The sequence below is a fragment of the Rhinolophus sinicus genome, chromosome 17 (assembly GCF_057876585.1).
Source record: "Rhinolophus sinicus isolate RSI-liver-muscle chromosome 17, RSI-T2T, whole genome shotgun sequence".
NCBI classification, from domain to species: Eukaryota; Metazoa; Chordata; class Mammalia; order Chiroptera; family Rhinolophidae; genus Rhinolophus; species Rhinolophus sinicus.
This window is the reverse complement of record NC_142517.1, coordinates 88,164,043-88,185,000: the sequence shown is the minus strand read 5'-3', so window position 1 is coordinate 88,185,000 and position 20,958 is coordinate 88,164,043. Positions and strand designations below refer to the sequence as shown.

General features: G+C 34.7%; 1 long non-coding RNA gene across 1 annotated transcript in view; it reads left to right on the top strand.

The window, feature by feature from the left end:
• The window catches only part of LOC141573146 (uncharacterized), a 62,232-nt gene extending 43,212 nt beyond the window's left edge, over positions 1 to 19,020 (top strand). Inside the window, exons 2-3 of the long non-coding RNA XR_012498764.2 lie at positions 9,515 to 9,721; positions 17,051 to 19,020. This is a non-coding gene — a long non-coding RNA (uncharacterized LOC141573146). The remainder of the gene's footprint in view (positions 1 to 9,514; positions 9,722 to 17,050) is intronic.
• Positions 19,021 to 20,958: the final 1,938 nt, after the last annotated feature.

Genomic DNA, 20,958 nt, shown 5'->3' with positions numbered 1-20,958 from the left:
TACTAAAGTGTTATACAACATTTTGACCAGTTTGCTGTAATAGTTTTAATTGAATATTTCCTATTTATTATACTTTTTTCTAGGGGCAATTTTAAAAGTACCCTTGAAAACATATTAAAGGATAATACATTAGAGATTATTTTAACAAATATATATTAGATTTTGTATGCATTTACTTGGATATCTATCACATATATTTAGAGCAGTATTATTAATGCTGAAAAAGGTCTTTAAAAAAAATTGTGAAGCTATAACAATAAAGAGGAATGATTAGAAGTAATAATTTAGAATAGAAATAAAACTTAAAAGAACAAGGTCACTATAAATATAAACTGTTTTAAAGAGTCTTAAAAATATTATTTGTTAATGAATAACACAAATTGGGGCTATTATAACTATTACTTTGTATCTGCATTTAAATGTGTTAAACAGACCCAAGAAAACGAAAAGCTTTTGCAATTGGTATTTGAATGAAAGAAAATGTGCAGATGAGTGTTGTCCATGTGTTATTAGAAAGGAAGAGTGAAGTCTCGCAATCTTCTTCCCTGGAGGGTTATTGAATGAGAAAACAGTGATAAGAGGAAACTTAGCATGACCCTTGCAGATAGTTAAAAAAAAACACACAACACGAAACAACTGGGAGTACTTCAGTTCCTGAATCTGTATAATGCACAGAAGAGACTCAAAATGCATGGTTATACACAACAAATTTTAAAATGAAGTTTGAAATATTTATCTATTATTTTTAATATAATTGTTCCTCCTCTTTTAACTCTCCTACAGTAGATAATTATAGCAATATGGATCTCAGATTTGGTCATTCATGACAATAACAGCATTTATTGAATTGGCTACTTAGCGTAAATCGTTGTCAGCCTACTTGTCCCAGCCTTTTCACCTGTAGATGCTGATCTCTCAGTCTGTGAGATCAGGTCCTTTCAACTCCTGAGAAATTACTAACCAAGTCTTTCACTTGGTTAGTAGACTTAAATCTATTTGTTATAAAGGCTGGGATTAGTTTTAAAGCTGTAAGCAGGGGTTTTGGTCTGGACTGGGCTAGTGACTTCTCAAAGCAAACATACATATACACACATACTCCAATTTAAAAATATTTTAAATGATATGTTCATATATGTACTGTGTTTACCACAGTATTACCGGTATGTTTTACTTTGTGAACTTCTAAACTCCAGGTTTTTGGACCTGGATACCAAAATGTCATGGCTCCTCCACTCTTTTTGCTTCTTAGTAGCGGTTGCACTTTGGCTTCCATGATTCTGGCTATTGACTTTTGGCTATTAGTATCCTTCTCCATAGTGACTCATCAATGGGGAACCAAAACATCTTCTGTTCTCACTTCCCAGCAACAGAATCTATATATTTATGAAACAAAAATGGCCAGGGCACTCCATAGTGAAGGGGCCAATACTTGGTAGGGTCCAGGCCCCGGAACTGGACTGCGTAAGGAGGTGATATAGAGTATCCAGTAGCAGAAAGCATTAGAGATGACAAATTATGTGCAAGCCTTGTCCTAGAGTACACCAGGGGTTAAAATGGGGAAGCTAAACTCTCCTGCTAATTTCAAGGGAGCAAGAAGACCAAAGCCATTGAAATAAAGTTATTGATGGGGGTGGGGGAGAAAAAAATGATCAGATAATTTTCCAAAAAGGAGACTAGAATGACTGAGGCACATTTGTTGACCTTTGGATGATTATGTGCAGTTGCTATGGTACAAGTCAAGGTTATTCTAACTGCTCTTACAGACCAGTGGATAATGTATACTGGCTCAAGCATGACTGACAATATTTCTTGTTCACATAATACTACACAAAACGGTATTTGTGCCTTACAGTCATATATTTAGTAATTATTCAAGGACTGTGGTATAGCTACGTACCTAGGGATGAGAAAAAAATGGGTGTGGTTAAAGAGCTGGTCAGTCTCTATTATAAACACTTATTTAAAGAAATGTAATTGATGCTGATACATCTGGGTATCTTGGAGATAATTGTTGTTAATTTCTAATGACATGTGAAAATGCTTTGAAAGAGCCTGAGTAACTATAAAAATGCAAATGTTAAGGAAAACTCTACGGTACTATGAGTCTACTCCTGATCATTGGTGCTGTCTTTTTTCTGCTATACTTTCTTGTGCCACCATGTACTGTAGTTACCTATTGCTTTGTGGGAAAATAATCCCCTGCAGTGACCTCTGTGGGTGAAAGATACAGATGACAGGGACAAAATGAATTTCCACCTGGTCTCTAAAATATAAGAATGAGCAGAATTGTTAAATACATAGCTTTACAGGTTGCCCTAGTATTGCCACAGTACCCATGGGACCTTGCCATGAGATTGGCCAGCAAATGGTACCTGTAATTTTCTCCATAGCATCCTTTGCACTACACTTTGTACCTCCCTACTCCAGCAATAACCAAGTCCATCAATATTGAGATATTAAAAATGCAGGAGAGAATAACTGAAATACAAAAACTGAGATATAAAAAAATAAATAAAAAACCTTTCACCTTTCTTACCTTTTTTTTTTTTTTTACTTCCTTCTTTCCCTCCCTTTATATGTTTTTGCAAATATCCAATTCAATAGATAAAATCAGCCTTTGTTGAATTTTAATGTATTTCTCTCAGTTGACTTCTCCATTTTTTGGTAATATAAGATTCCTAAATGTGTGGGGTCAGACCAAGTTCTCTCTTATCACCCACCCTTGGTAGTCTTTTGTAAGTTCAATATTCCCTATGGAAGAAAAAAATAAACAGATTACAGAGAATTTAAGATGCCATTGTTACTGCTATGTAGATAACTGTTTGTCCCTTAACTCCGATTTTGTGATAAAAGTATTGGAGCCCTCTGTTCTCAGATCTGATCCGTGTAAATAATCCCCTCTGAATTCACTCACAAGTCAGCACCTGAAGCCTGCCAAGCTACAGAAAATAACTAAAACAAATTATTGGTGCTTTTACAGCCTAATTTTCTTGCCATTTAAATGAAGATAAATAGAAAATCTAATTTTTATTATACCTCCCTACAACTTTTAATAAATATTAATGTACATGGCTGTGGCTGACCTCCCTCTAGACTTAAAATCAATAGTTGTTGATTAAGGTCTTTTAGGTAGCATTTCAAAGATGAAGACTCACTATTTATTCCTATTGCCTATTCCCTGATCCCTAAACAGGTTAACAGTGGGCCTATTAAGAGAAGTAACGTATTGGAGCAAAATCTGGTCATGTAAGAATACTTGAGCAGGGAGGAAAGCTGTGCCTATTATATCTACATGGGTTATGTAACATTTTTTATTAAGTTTCATCACTTGTGATTTCAATTCTCATTTTCACTTTTTAATGGTCATAAAGGATACTCTTTACAGTTTCTTTTACCCCATGCAAGTCCAAGGTAGCAATTTAAAATATTTTTAATTCTATAATTTCTTACTGGTTTATCTTATTGACTTCAGTTGAAATCCAAATTCATCAGAAAAACAGAGTACCCATTTTACCTAAGGACAATTTTTGTGAGCTTGAGTTTGATCACTAATATATATATATATATATATATATAACTTTCTTACGCATATTTACTTGTATAGTTTCTACCCTGGTGGAAATTATGACAATGGGGAATATAGGGAAAACTAAGTAATTATGTTCAAAGAGTAAAGAGTAAAAATACATGCTTAGCTGGAGAAGAGCAAATGAAACTGGGAGGTAGCACCAGTATGTAATATTACAACATGAAAAGTCTGGGGTTTCATAAAACCTTGGCATCAGATGTGATGATCTAGAAGCCTATCTATCTCTCTATCTGCTGCATTATATGGGAACAATTGAAAGTGAGTAAGATCCTGCCAAGATAGTACACATGAAGAACGAAAAGCGTAACATCAATCACTGAACCCTGAGGATACAGCTGAGGATAAGGGAGGATTTAGTGAGTAAGATGCTGCATAAGTAAGGAAAGATTAAGGCATTCGAGAAGAGGGCAAAATTTGGGAATGCAGAAATTCACAGAAACATCCTTCCCACCCCATCCTGAGGGAAGGTCAATAGATCATAATTCAACACTTAAGAGACACGAGGATCAGGCCCACAGACATCATTATTCTGTTCTTCATTGTTTTAATGAAGAATTTCTAATAGAAAAATTGATATGTCTCTTTTGTGTGTCCTTCCTTAAGCTGATGTACCATGTCAAGAATCTCAATCTATATTAGCTATGTCACTGAACAAAAATACCCAGTCACACAAAGAAAAGTAAATGCCAAATTTTATTGTCATCTAGTACTTGGCTCAGTAACAAGGATGGATTTAACTATACCCCTCACCAAAAAACAGGTAGAACTGGCAGAAATTTCAAACAACTTGATGTTGATAATCCTAGACACAGATATCTGAAATAAAAAGGGGGAACTATAAAGTACTATAAGTATTATGATATCATTAACTATAAATAACTATAAGTATACCATTATAATGATACCATTATAATATTTTTGTAATTAATAATATATATTATAATGGTATATTGTATATAGTTGTATATAATAGTATTTTACATATAATGGCATATTATTCTATATATGCCATATATATGTATATATATCAAACACTCTCTCTCCATATATATATATGGAGAGAGAGTGTTTGATTTCATTAAGCTCAGGAGTGGGGAGAGATAAGGATTCTACTACCACTTATAATATTGTTTTATGGGAAAAAAAAAAAAAGCATCCTGTGTTCCAATATGTGGTTTCCAAACCTTCAAGACTTGTTGAACCCAAATTGAATTTTGTCTGCATTCACTTGTGAAGTTTAGAAACCACCTACTGACCCTGTGAGATAACCACATACTGAGAATTTGTCCTAGGTTTTTAGACAGTATTATTTCTCTTCCTCCTACATTTACATCATTTCTGATGTCTGGCAAGGTGCTTTCACTTTCCATGGCAGATTTAAATCACTGGTTTTTGTAAACAACAAATACAGCAAAGTATGATTTCCACTAAGCCTGTATATTTCATTGGAAGCATGAGTTTAAAACTTCACAAAAATGCAAAGCCATAATCCAACCTTCAGGTACCAAACTGGTTATATAAGAGTTTTGTACTTAATACGAAATTAGAAACATCTCTGGTAACCATGCTAAAATGTAGAATAAAAATAGACACCTATGAATTACAAAGCTTTGTTGCCATCAAGAGGATCTTGCTAACATGAAAATGCCTACAGGATGTACAAAAAGAAAAAAAAAAAAAAAGAAAAGAGTTTTTTTTCTTTTGTAATGAGTAGTTAGTAAATATTTTCATGTATTTAAAATGTTTGTTAAAATTATGAAATAGGAGTTGAATATCACATCTTGCATATATGGTTCCTGTTTTCAATATATACATCTTTTAGGACCTAGAGGGCTAACCTCAGTCAATTATGTCTCCTAAAGGGAAATAATGGGACCTCATAAAAGGATGTTTTAGTTGGTAACTTTAGTGCTTGAGCCATGGTATTCCTTCCATTAATTTGTTCTCTTCAGGATTGGCCCAAAGCTAGTTTTATGACAAAATCAGTCTTCTTGTGCCCTCCTCTCCAACTTTCCTACATTCCATTTCTTTATTCTCATGGTGGCACTCCAACTTGGTATATTATTTTGTGGATCGTGCCTCATCCTTCTGTATCAAAACAAAAACAAATAAGCAAACACAATTTTGTCACTTTATTATCTAGATGTCAGTTGGTTATTATGAAATAAATTCCCTGAAAATAATTCCCAGTGAGGTGCTCATGGCTGATACTACACAACTCTGCATTAACATTTTTAAAGATTATTAAATACAATTAGTAAAGACACCTTTTAATATAATCAATGTAGGTTGGCAAATATTAATAGAATGGATATTTTGTGAAAGGCACTGTTTTAGGTGATAGAATGGTAGAAATGAGCAAAGAGGATTGTGATCTACTATTTTAGTGTTTTCATGTAGTGTTTCATTTTATCGTCAGAGAAATGAAATTCCTATGTCTTTTTCCAATAAAGAAACTAAAGATCAAAGTCTTAAGTTACTTACCCATGATCAAATTTTTTTTTTTTTAAAGTATACATTTGAATCCATGTCATCTGCTTCTAAGGAGCAGAATATGACAATTAGCATAGGCACACAAAAGTCCCAAAAGGCCTTAGAAAACTGGAGGAAGGGAAGTAGAAAAGGAAATCTTGGCTGCTTGGGTGGATGAAAAAATACTCATACATCATAATGAAGATGGGATTTCAGATTGGCTTAAAGTATAGGTGAATAAAATTAGCTTAGAAGGTAGTATTACATTTATAAAACCCAGATCTTAATGAAAAATGGCTTAATAAAAATGTAGGCTGTGATAGAGAATAAGAAATACATTCACTTGGCAGAATTATAGGGTATCAACAGTGAAAAAGTATGAGACTGGAAAGCAGAGTTGAATATTATCACAAAGACCCAGGTATGTAAGATTGAGTGGTGATATGTGATGTAGAAGACCATGGGAATCTTCGAAGACTTTTAAGTAAATAAATGAAATTTATTCAGTCTGCTTTGGTATCTGAATGGACTATACGGAATTTTGGAAATCAGTCTATGTAAGAAATAATACAATTCTAAGCTAGAGTGGTAGCCATATAAGGAAAAAGATGGAGAAAAGACATGCATGTTGAGATACAATTCACATGACAACTTGTTGGCTGTCAGTACATAAAGATGTTAATGTCTTTAGGGTTTGGAACTGGGGTCACTTGGATGATGATGACAATAATAACAAATTGATAGATGAAGAGAAGCTTATTATGGGGTGAAAAGTGATGGCTTATTATTTCAGATTCCTGGAGAAGAGTCAAAGCCAGATGGATTAAAAATGATTTAAAAATCTCTGAAAATTACTTTTGGCCATGCAGCAACATGTTATGGCATATTCTATATTTAGCTTATTCCCCTCCAGCCCACAATGCCTACTGCTTCAAAGCTTTTGCGCTCCTTTTCCTCCCTCAGTCTCAGCAAAATTCACCTTATATGTCCCTGGAAAGAGTTTCTCTGGAATGATACATTTTGCTTCCAAGAGTACAAATGTATTCACAATCACATGAATCTTAATTCTCCTTCATTGTTCTTTGCACTTTGCACAAACTTATTGGCTTTCTTTCAAAGGTCAATAAGATTTATATCTTATCCCCTATTACCTTCTCAGGAATGACCACCCTTCTCCCTCCTTGGCATCATCAACCTATTGTATTATTTGAGATTTCTATTATCATTACATATTGAGAATCTTTGATCTTAGGACACTAAAAACTATAATAAAAACAAAATAGTTCCAGTTACTATTCTATCTCTCCAGACCGTTGCACAGCTCAGCTTCTACGTCCGTATGTCCCATTTATTCTTCAACCCACTCCAATCTGGAATTCATTTCCATTGTACCAAAAAAGCTGCTCATATTCAAGTCTTTATTTCAGAATTGCAAAATTAGGTAGAAACTTTTGTTACATTATTAGATTTATCAAGAGCATTCAACAAAGTTAACCACTTCCTCTTTATCAAGACAGTGTTTGCCCTTAGAATACTTGACACTATACCCTTTTGTAATCTTGATAACATTTAAGACCTTCCCCCCTTTACAGTCTTTCTTTTCCAAATTCATCTTCTTAAAGGATTTCTAAAGCTAGAGTACTTTTCTTCCTCCTAACTCTTCTCCTTCTCTCCCTGCGCCCTGAAGTGCATTCTATGCACTGATGGCTTCCAAATGTATATCTTCAAGCCTCTGAATGACAGATTTCTAAGCCCTACTGCCTGCTTCAGATTCCTCTAACATGTCTTTCTAGAATCTCGAGTTCAAAGTATTCAAAACTAAACATTATGTCTTTCCCACTCTCCTTTAATCTTCTCCATTTTAGGAGCAGGCAACACCCTTCCTCCAGTTAATAGACCCAGAAACCCATGAGTGATCCTTGACCCATTTCTCTCCGTCACCTACTCCATACAGTTAAGATGAAGTTAACAGGCCTCCTAAATGGTTTCTTAACCTCTACTTTTGCCTCCCCCTCTCCACACCAATTTATTATATTTTAAAATAATGTTTGGCATATTGAAATAGCTAATAGTAACTTAGAAAGTTAGAAATAAAAATAATATGATAAACACAGTGAACTGACACAAAAATTAAGCACTAGAATGTTACCAAAACTGTTGTGTTTTTCCCACATCTTGCTTTTCCTCAGTTTACCATTATCCTGAAAATTGAGTATATCCTTAATTTGCTTTATTTTCAAAATGATTTTCTACCTGTATACTTAAAATAATCTATTTAATCATGTATTTTTTGTTGTTGTTGCAGTTTTATAAGTACAGTATTACACTATTTGTTGATTTCTGGGATTTTTTCCAATCAGACATTATTTCCAAGATTTATGAATTCCAATCCATGATTTAAACATACTCTTAGAAATCTTGCAGAAGGTAGAGTATATCATTTTTCTGATTTTTGCTCTTTGATTGTTTTTCAAACTGTTAAGATTCTGGCCTGATTATTTCATATCACTGCCTAGGCATGAAATCTTGTCCTATGACCATCCTGTATTTTTTACTTTCTTTAGTGTAACTAGTCCTTTCCCACCTCAGGTAATTGCATCAGTGGTTTATTTCCTTTGCCAGAAATACATTCCCCACCCCAAATCTAAGTTTTTACCTAGGAGATTCCTGCAAATTTTCTTCAAAAGCTTCCTGATTCCTGCCACTCAGTTTACTCTTTTTCCCAAGAATTATTACCCTCTTCATAGAATTCATTACAATTTATAAACATTACTTATTTTATTTGTTTTCTAATCTTTAATGTGAAGTGAGAATACTTATTAACTGTCTAGACTATTAATTCCCATGATGGTACTTATTGTGTGTTATGCAATACTACACACTTATACCTAGCACTAGGCCTCATACTAGTCACTAAATAGAAGTGTGAAGATTAATTTGTTAAAACCCACAGACCAAGCAAGTTTTATATCATTGAATTACAAGTTATTTTGATCTATATTTATGGAGAATTAATTTTATTAATATTTGTGGAATATGTACTGAGGCCAAATTCTGCCAAAAATAACCTCATTCTAAATTTATGAAAGTTTTGTCACCAAGATTGCAACGTGGGTTGTTCTACTTTGCTCTCCATCACAAGAACAACTAACAACTTCTACTCTTGCCCAAGACACCACTGATAGAATTCTAGATCACCGGGGTGAAACTGGAGCACCCTCCTGTACAACATTAGAATGCATTAGAAGGATAAGAGGAACAATTAGGTGCTGACCCTATTTCTCCTGCCCTATGCTTCTGTCTCTACACTGAGAGATCTCCGCTGAGACTATGGTTTTTTTTTTTTTTTTTTTTTTTTCTCCCAGTGATAAAAGAGAGCCAAGGGTGGACATCCAGTTATCTCAGAATTGTGAATCACTTCTTGGGAGCTCATACTCTGGTCTTGCCCCACAGGGATTGCAGAGGAAACTGTTGGGTTTTACCACTGAGAATCAGATTGTGACACAGAAGATCAAAGGGGACTGCGAGAGCCTGGACTTGGATATTTGCAGATCAAGTTCTTACGTGCAGCACCCAAGAAGTAACTGCACCCAGCAGCTTTGCTCATCTGCAGAGAAAAGGTGGTGGCAGATTATGACCCGGGAACCCATCAGGGAACAGGTATGCCTGGTTTGGGTTCTCAAACTCAGAGTCTTGTCAACCCTGGTGCATGGTTTGCCTCCACAAAGGCAAGGGAGATGAGTCACAGGTTGGCCCACTACTGATTGTACCTCCCAGTTCCTCCCACGAGAAAATCTGGCCAGAACATCTGAAAGCTCCACAGCCCAGCAACACTGAGCAGAAAGTACTGCAGGCAGAGCTGATTATCTGCAAAGCAAAGCCAGTGGCACCATTCAGCCAGGGGACTTGGGGCATTTGTCAGCTTGAGTCAAGACAACAAAGAGCTTTGTTGACTATGGAGATGGTTCTTCCTCTCCACCTGTGCAGATAAACGAATTCATAGCCCTGTGAATGGCTGAAGACAACCTTCAGCCTGCCTGACCAGGGACCTGAACAGAGTATGTGGAAAGCTGCATAGTCCATCAAACCACCCTCCTTACAGTGGCACATGAGCATGGCCCATGGTTTTCCCTTTCTGAAGAGCAAAGCAGAAGCTCTGTCTGGCCAGGGAATTCAGTGCATAGTCTTGCCTGACTTGAGTACCAAAACAGTGAGCCATGCAGGTCCTGGGACAATTCTGCTGCTCCACCAGGACAGAGAATCTAATTCTCCACCTGCTACCAAATATAGTACCCAATAGTGATGATCTAGTAAGTCTGACCAGAACCCAGACAAAAATAGCTCACCCTGTAGCCTTGCTTATGCAAGGAATCAAACAAGAAGTCCTATCCAACTCTTACCAGCCAGTGGCACCCCCTCCACCTTATGATGGCAGAGCCCAGGCAGTGTCCTCACCCAAAAATAGACCCTAATAGCCAGCCCTCTCTGCTGAAGTTCATACCAACAGACACATCCAGAAAAGCAAACAGACTTGACTGGGGAAGAACTGTCTATTCCAAAGCAAAAGTTTAAATTCTGGAAGATGAGATCACATACTTAAATGCACAGATATCAGTTTAAGGAATTAAGGAGGATGAAAAATCAAGTAAACATGACACCACAAAAAGAAACTAATAAAGCTCAAATAATTGACCCTAAAGAAACAGATCTATTAACTGCCAGACAAAGAATTCTGAATAATTCTCTCAAAGAAGTTTAGTGAAATACAAGAACCCACCACCAACTATATGAAATTAGGGAAACAATGCATTAAAAAAACCCATGAAGTTCAACAAAGAAACAGAAACAATCAAAACAAACAAATCCTAGAGCTAAAAAAAAATACAATTACTAAAAACTGAAAAATTCAATACAGGTCTTCAAAAACAGACTTTGTAATATAGAAAAAAGAATCAATGACCTAGAAGACAGGGTATGTGAAATTATCCAGTCAGTGGAACAAAGAAAAATGAATGAAAAAGAGGGAAGAAAGCCTACTGGACTTAAAGGGCATGATCAAAAGAAATAGTATTCACATTAAGGGGAGTTCTAGAAGGAGAAGAGAAAGAGAAAGGGATAGAAAGTGTATTTAAAGAAAGTGACTGAAAACTTCCCAAATCAGGGGAGAAAAATGGATCCATGAGGACAAAAGGAGCCCAAATATGTTGAATCTGAATAGGGCTACACTGAGACACATTATAATCAAATTATTAAATTATCAAATCAAATTATTAAATGTAAAACACAGGTGGATTTCTCAACAGAAACTCCTGAGACTAAGGGAATGGGATGATAGTTTTTTGTTTTGTTTTTATTTTTAAGCTATCAGCAAAGAGTTCTATACCCGGCAAATAGGTCCTTAAGAAATGAAAGAGAGATCAAGACTTTTCCAAACAAAAGTTGAGGGAGTTCATCACGACTAGACCTGTCTAAAGGGAGTTATTTGAATGGAAGTAAAAGGACACTAATTAACATCATAAAAATATAAGAAGATAGTGTAAAATTTACTGGTAATGGTAAACATATAGTCAAAATTAGATTCTGTAATATGGTAATAAAGGTACATAATTCACTTATAATTCTAATATGAAAGTTTGAGAATGTAGTAAAAACAATCATCATAATAATAATCAGATATTGGATATACAACATAAAAATATTTAAACTGTAACATCAATAAACTAAAATGTGAAGGGGAAGAGTTTAGGAATGCTATTTATCAGTTTATATAGGGTATTACAATTTGAAGATATTTTATGTAAGCCTCATGGTAACCACAAAAGTAAACCCTGTAGCAATTATACAAAAAAACACAAAAAGCACTGATAGGAAAATACATTAAAACACACAAAAAAGACAGCAAGATAAGAAACAAGGAACAATGGACCTACAAAACAGCCAGATACTGAACAAATGGCAATAGTAAGCCCTCACCTATCAATAATTACTTTAAATGTAAACAGATTAAATTATCAGAAGACAGAATGGCTGATATAAAAAAAAATAAATAAAACAAGATCCAGTGATATGCTGCATAGAATGATATGCTGCACTTTAGCCTTGAAGACACACGTAGAATGAGAGTGAAGGAATGAAAAAGGATATTTCAAGCAAATGGTAACAACAACAAAAACAAACAAACAAACAAAACAGAACAAAAGATCCAAAAAGTGAAAAACTAATAGAGTTAAAAAGAGAAATAAACCGCTATACAATAATATTTGGGGATATTAATGCACTAACTCAGCAATGGTTAGATAGATCATCCACAAAGTGAATCAATAAGAAAACATCAGATTTGCAAATGATTTTACTCATGTGGGATATAAAACAGAAAGCAACAAACAAACAAACTCATAGACACAGACCAGTATAGTGGTTACCAGAGGGGAAGGGGAGTGAAGGAGGATAAAGAGGATAAAGGGGGTCAAACACATGGTGACAGGAGGAGACTAGACTTTGGATGGTGAGCACAAAATGCAATACACAGATGGTATATTACAGAATTGTACACTTGAAACTTATATAATGTTATTAACCAATGTTACCAATAAGTTGAATTAAAAGATAAAAAGTGAAAGAGCAGATTTTGACAACACTATCGAGTAAATGGACCTAATGGACATACACAGAGTATTCTACCTGACAATAGCAGAATACACATTCTTTTGACAGACACATGGAACAGTTTCTAGGATAGACCATATATTAGGCTACAGACCAAGTATAATGTAATCTGAAAGACACAGAAACACTATGTTGAAGAGATAGCTGCATCCCCATGTTTATAACAGCATTATGTACAATAGCCAAGACATTGAAACAACCTAAGTGTCCATCCTCAAATGATCAGATGCATGTATAAACAAGTCAAAGGATCTATCTATCTATCTATCTATCTATCTATCTATCTATCGATTAATCTCACTTATATGTGGAATCTAAAAACAAAACAAAACAAATATCCCCAAAATAAATGAACAAATTCATAGAAAACAAACAAACAAACAACATAACAGATTTGTAGTTACCAGAGGCTGGAGGAAGGGGAAAGGGAATTGGATAAAGGTAGTCAAAAAGTACAAACTTCCAGTTATAAGATAAATGAGTATTAGGGATGTAATGTACAACATGATGACTCCAGTTAACACTGCTCTATGATATATTTGAAAGTTAAGCGAGTAGATCATAAGAATTCTCATCACAGGAAAAAAAACAGTACTTTTTTCTTTTCTTTTTGTTTTTTATATCCATGCAAGATGATGGATGTTAAATAAACTTATTGTGATAATCATGTCACAATATATGTAAGTAATTATTATGCTGTACACCTGAAACTTATATAGTGTTGGGTGTCATATCTTAATAAAACTGGAAAAAATGATGTATGTGCATTTTTAGACAGTATAAGGATAAGCAAGAGCAAACCAAGATTCGTAATGTAGTAATTTTAGATGATGGACCATTATTCATTCTTTCAGGGAACCCTCTTATTAATTCCTTGACATAATCCATTATTATAATGGAACAAGCTTCTTATTAGACTGCTATTCTTTTCCATACTCTACGATCTTCTGTTCTTCTATAATTCTTAATTAACTTGCATTCATCTTTATTTCTCAATAACCCACTAGTCCATAGTTCAGAACTCTGGCCTGAAATCTTGGCAAGACCTTATTTTTGGTTATTTAATGTCCCATTTTACTTTCTTTAGTTACAACAGGAATGATGAAATTGGGAATATGGTCAGGCCAGTAATTCAGCCTCTAAGAGGCATGGAGTTTAGGGTGATTAGGCATCTCCATGAGACTGGTACCTGGAAGAAAACTCATGTATAATTTGGGGACAGGGCTGATCTGTTGTGTTTCCCTGAAAATAAGACCTAGCCAGAACATCAGTTCTAATGCGTCTTTTGGAGCAAAAGTTAATATAAGACCCGGTATTATATTATATTACATTATTATGTTATATTATGTTATTATATTATATTATATTATATTATATTATATTATATTATATTATATTATATTATATTAAGGATTGGGTCGCATATTATAGTAAATTAATTTTTGCTTCAAAAGACGCATTAGAGCTGATTGTCCAGCTAGGTCTTATTTTCGGGGAAACACGGTCGTAGGCAACTGAGGATAAGCCTGAATTGCTCCTTTGATTATCTGGCTTCTGTGAGACGTGGCTAACAGTGAAGGTTAAGTAATCTCAGCTATTCTGGTTGGAGGACCATAAAAGGAGTAAATTAGAAAGCCGTTGAAATAAATTTATGAATTCAGAACATTTAAAATGGGGATTGAGGAATTTCCTGCAGGAAAGACATGAATAATTATAGCCTAAAGCAATATGCTCAGCTGGATCAAGACTGTTCTAATGAAGCCAAGGTCATCATAGATCCATATAAGGGACAGTTAGCGTTGAATTAAAACAAACAAACAAACAAACAACCTCCTCATAATAATGGATGCTACTCCATTTTGCAATATGTGCTGTAGACATATGAGAAGCAGGTAAGAAACTATGCAGCTCAGCACATGCATATATACATCTGGGAAAGTAATTTAAAGTACATACACTGTCATTAATAGATGATATACTACCACCAACATGATTTCATTTATTTTCATCATTTCAGATCACCAATGGAAAAGCCCATACTTCTCTTTCAGGTTTACCCACTAGATAAATCATTGGATAAAGAAGCATATTAAATCAAATCCAAGTTCACTGTGTTCTTTCCTATTAGCATTTGGGCCGGTAGGTATTCCATGATACTTTTTCTCTCCTCATTTTCCCTGTGGGTTATGTATCAGCCCAGCCACAGGCTGAACAAACACGATTAGAGATTAAAAACACAATGGTCTGTGGCCCAGAAAGGAATAAGAAACAATGAAGAGTGGTGGGAACTTTGGTGACTTAAGCAGATTAAACCAGCACATCTGCAGGTGAGAGGTTGCTCACGGATTGGAAGCTTTCAGCCTCCGTGCGAACAATCAGCATTTCCAGTGCAGGGCCTCTGTCACTTTGTCGCAGTATTTGCTGTCGATCTCTGATTATGGCTAACAACAGGTATCCAATAATTTGTTCACCAAGTTTCAGATGTTAAGTGAGCAACAGTCAAATAAAATGAAATTCACTTGGATTGTCTAAACGATTTATCTATAGTTCTGAAGATGGAATGATGTCCATGTGAAGGCACAACATAATAATCATCATTTTTTCTATGTCTGCCTTCTCCTGAGGGCTTTTTCTTATTTTTATTTTTATTTTTTTACTTAACATATATATGCTACCATTGTCTTTTAGACAAATATGCAGTATTTTCTCAAAAAGAATGCCATTGATATTACTTTTTCACTAGTTGATATCAGGCACAGTTATAGTCATTAAGACAAAGTTCTACTAATATTTTGAAAGTAAGTTTTTGTTCATTCAAATGAAATTACTCCTTTCCGGATAAAAGGTGGACCCTAATTTAACACTGTTAAGGTTCTAGGAAGCTGTAATTTACTAAGATGAGAGGTTTACTTCTAAGAAAGTATACTTTTCTTAAAAAAACACTCCCCTTTTTAATGTTAAACTCATTATTAATTTCATCGTGTTTTGAGAAATCTAAGTGAAGTATACATCAAATTCAATATATGACCCTGCTTCTTAGAAAAGGTGAAAATTAAAATAATGCACTCATGTTAGTAATTCTAATAGTTTGTATTAAAACTTTAAACATAATTATTATTGTACTCACTATTATGTTGGCTATTTTGTTTGAAGAGATGCTGGAGATGAGGGTGTTGGGGAGCCCAGCAGGCAAGTCTTCATGAACAAGGTCACCTAGGAATAGAAAATAGAGTCACATGGGCAGAAGATCAATTCCCAAGCCCAAAGATGTGTATGGGGAGAAAAGGAGCCCCAAAATTAACCAAGAAGGAAATATGGAGGAATTCTATACAGACATACAAAAAGTCAAGAATGTAAATTTAGAAAAAGAACAGTAAACGTTCAGAGAGGTCTCATAAGGACTGAAAACACTCCCCTCCACCCCCTGCCCCAGCATGTAGGTCATTGATGAGTTTTACAAAAGGAAATGTACTAAGGACCTTAGAAAAGTCAAGGTATTATTAGAAGGGAAACCGAAGCCTGTTTGCTGTGAGTTATAGAAAAAAATATAAGGCAAAGTTGTTATTGTGCTTTTTTTAAAATTTAATGTAGAAATAGGTTTTCTAAGTACATTAGACTGACTGAAATACTTTGCTAAGGTTTCTAACTCTTCACTGTAAGCATTTCAAAGGCAGAAATGTGACATTTATTTTTTTGCCCTTGCCTTTCCAGTGAGTATTCAATCATTCTTCACTGAATGTTTTGTGAATATGTAAAAAAGAGAAAGATGTACATGACTAAAATTATTTACAGGAAGAGCTTTTTGTATCAATCAGAGGTATGAAGTAAATGACCCATATTGTCTTTCAGTTTATGATGTCTTTCCTTTTTTCCTTTTCATATTACAGAGGATTAAAGAGTATTAACAATTGTAACCATGTTTATGTTACTTAAATCTCCTAGGAATATCTTTATTTCTCTCTTTATTAACTTAAAAAAAATAAGGATAATTAAAATGCCTTCACCTGAAATTTCCCCCAAGTCATCATCACCACTAAATAGAAAGCAATATTTGTCTATAATAAAATCTAAGTAAAAGTTAAAAGTTTTGGATCATGATCTAGTCCACATTAGACTAGGTGCCTGCCACGCCCTCTATATTCAATCTTTTAAATTCTTTTGATACATGGTTGGCCCCCATCTGACCATCCAGCTGCATCTAGCTTAATCATACCTTCGTATCAGGTAAATTCACATTGTTTTGCAACTGGACTGAAACTTGGAAGTCCTGACTTTAAGGTATATCTATTTTACTCATAATACACTTTTTTCTTCTATGACCAGATAAAGGAGAAAGAGAAGGAGGAGGAGGAAGAAGAAATGACAGTATTTTTAACTGTCAACAAAAACATTGGCTGGCAATAGGAACGTTTGAACACTGACGATATGCAATGCACACTCTGCACCAGTACCCATCTATGGACAATCGTAGTACCAAAATGTGATTTTGATTATCTCTTTGTGCAAGGTGCTACACATGATAATTTTCAAAAGGCATATTTGTTGCTCCCAAAATTCTTATAGCACTGATAAGACCTGGCTGGGGTAGAAGGAAGAGGGTGCTTTGTTACGCATCAAGTTTCTAGAAATTGCATTAGTTTGTTAGCTGCACTTTCTGCTTCCATTCTTCTCCTATAACCTAATTCTTCTCATAGAAGTCAGTGTGTTTTTGTTTTTTTCTAATATATTTCCCATGACATAACTTCCTTGTGTAAAACTATTAAAATCCTTAGCATCTCACAGTAGATGGGCCTTCATGAGATGGGGGTGCATCGGCTTTTCTTCATGCCTGGGCTCGCCCTGCTAACTTAGTCACACTGCTGCTTCCAATTTGTTTCAGCCACATTGCTTCTTTCATTATTTGAATTCCATACCTCAGATGTTGTCTCCTAATATTTGCAAAATTGGTTCATTCTTAATACTCATGTTAGAGGGATACTCTCCAACAACCCACTCTAAACTTGTCATAGGTACATCATTTTATATAATTTTCTGCCAAGCTCTCTCTACTGCCTCAATGGTCTTTTATTATGTTTCCTTTCTCACAGGACACTCCATGAGAATAGAAACTTTGTTTTTCTTGTTCACTGATACATTCTCAATGAGAACAATTAATGACAAGAGTGGGAATTCATAAAGATGTATGGAGTGAAGGAATGCCCATGTATAATTCACTGACACTTAGACATATGGGCAAATTAATAAAGTTCATTAAAGAATTCAAGGTAACAGTCCATGCAGGAACTCCTGAACTCAGCTCCTCCCAAGGCCATTTCAAATCTACAGCTACATATGGTACAACTTCTTCTGAAAAAAAAAAAAAAACACACAAAAACACACACACAAAAAAACCAAGAACTCGCTGAGTGATTCCCACACACTGTGTGAATGAGAAAAATAAAAACCCACAACAAAGCAGATAGGAGAGGCTGAGACACAATCTTGCCATAAACCCCACCCATAATTAGAAATTGAGCCTAAAGAATTTACCTCCCTTAAAGTTCTGCATCTATTAAATAGTGGAGCTGGGATTTGCAACCAAGTGTTTTTGTTTGTTTGTTTGTTTGTTTGTTTTTTGTTTTGGGAGATCACGACATAACCTGTGCCTCAGTCGTGAGGAACATAGGAGTTTAGAGGAAAAGGCATGGCCTAAGGGAAGGGTGTTTGTTGGACTGGAATGCTTGTCTTCAGGCTCTTTCCAGACCCAACTCTCGTAAACAGCACCAACCCCCATGTAAACGGGAGCGTGGTATATAAAAGATGTTTGGTGAAATAGCATTTGAAGACTCTGTGAGATCTATGAAAGCAAGGAGGGGATTGTGTGAAATATAAGCGATTGCATATAAGCAAGTAGATAACTGCTGGGAGAATAAATGTAAAAGTATACAGAGGGGGGAAAAAACTGCTGAAAAATGGCAGCCAAGTCTTTCTGAGATCTCATCTTATCCCACCAATTGTATACAAAGTTACACAATATCACCACAGGGAAAGACAGATATTGGGTTGAAAATTAACACTAAGATAAAAGGGTAGGAAGCAGCTATGGACTGAATTGTGCCCCCCCACCACCGTTCCCCAATTCACATGTTGAAGTAACACCCAGTGTGACTATTGGAGGATAGGACTTTTAGAGGTAAGTAATGTTAAGTAAGGTCATAAGGATGGGCTCCTAGTCTGGTAGGATTGGTGAGCTTATAAGAAGAGGAAGACCTCTATCTATCTATATATCTATCTATCACCTATCATCTATCTATCTATCTATCTGGAGAAATAGGGGGAAAAATGGATGTAATCACTCTACCATGTTTTCCCCAAAATAAGACCTAGCCAGACCATCAGCTGTAATGTGTCTTTTGGAGCAAAAATTGATATAAGACCTGGTTCTTATTTTAATATAAGACAAGGTATAGTATAATATAATATAATATAATATAATATAATATAATATAATAATACCAGGTCTTATATTAATTTTTGGTCCAAAAGATGCATTAGAGCTGATGGTCTGGCTAGGTCTTATTTTTGGGGAAACACAGTATCTAGCTAAAAATCTTCTTGCAGATATATTGCCACACCAGATTTTGAATCTTTGAGCTGTGTTCTCTCTCCCATTTATTCACTTATGAGTCACCTTAGATACCTCGTGAGAAACAACCACAGCTTTATAAATTTGAACAAAAGAATCCCTCTATGTTCAGAAAATTTTTCCTTTCAAAGAACATAAATAGTAAACATGCAGAGTTTTAAACAATCATCAGTAGATTAAAAACAAGTTTTTTTAAAGGCTTACTTATTAGGGAAATTTTAAATTTTGAAAACCCATTTTAGCTTACCCCAACAGTTTCTCACGCTGATGGCTTCAGAAATATAGAAAGGATTTTCTCAGCCCTCCCCACCTACTGCCTAGTTCACTCACTATGCTGAGTTCCCCCTGACTCAAAAATATAAAGTGGGGATCAAAAATTGGGCCCATGGGTAGGAAAACTTAAAAATGAACATCCTTGCATTTGATGCAAGGTTGTTCTATTGATATACAAATAAATAATTGAAATAACAATATGCATTTGCATAGAGACATACATTTTTATGTGAAGGACTTCTAAACGGATATAAGATTTTATTTACATATATACAGATATTATAGTTTGTATCTCTAAATGCCCAGAAAGCCGATGCATAATGTTTTATAAGCTTAAGTAATATAATTGCCCCTTGTTAAATTAAACTGACTACTAGAAGTTTATTGCTGGTCTATACGAGCCTATGATAGTCAATTTTGGTAATCAAATATGACATTTCTACAGATTATAAACTTGTATTTAAGTTAAAAACAGATAGCAAAAAACTTAAAGTACAAATATTGCATCATAAAATTTACTGAGGAAATTTGATGGTAAAATTTCTTTGAAAGTTTTCTCTAATAATCCTAGAATTAACAAAAAAGTACTCTCTCTAGATCACTGTCTTCCAATTACTCCCCCTGCAGCCTAGTTTTGCCACCAAATAAATGAGCAACAGTTAAATGATAATTCAATGTGTTAATGTCAGTTTAATGCCTAAGAGTTCATGGAAAACTAAATAAAACTGCATTCAATGAGCAATATGACAGTGTTGTTATTTTACAAACATGAGTGACTGGTTCTTTTCCAAAAAAAACAAAACATTGTTTTCTCATTACTGATGTCAGATTTGCAAAAATAGTTGCAGAGTGTTTTGAAAAGGCAAAGATAGGCCTTCTAATGATTTTTCTATACCTTAAGTCATTATTAAAACTTTATTCAAGACCCTGTAACAGCTTGCTTTCTTGTCTAACAGAGGATATTTTGACAATATTCTACGTCAGAGCAGAACTATCGTGATCTGATGTAGAAAATTTTTCAGTCAAAAATGAACTTTACTCATTTAATTTCCAGTAACATCTACTGCTAAATCTGTACAGCCCACTAAACTCAAAAGTAGGTTTTTACTAAGATAATATATTATGTTATTTTAAAAATAATGAATCAGTCTTTTGTTTTTGAAAGAAAACTTTAAAAAGTATTTTGTCAGCACCACACTCTAACCAACTGAGCTAGGAAGAAAATAATAAAAATCAGAGTAGAACTGAAAAAAATAGAGAACAAAAAGACAATAGAAAAAATTAATGTGACAAAGAGCTGGTTCTTTGAAAAGACTAATAAAATTGACAAACC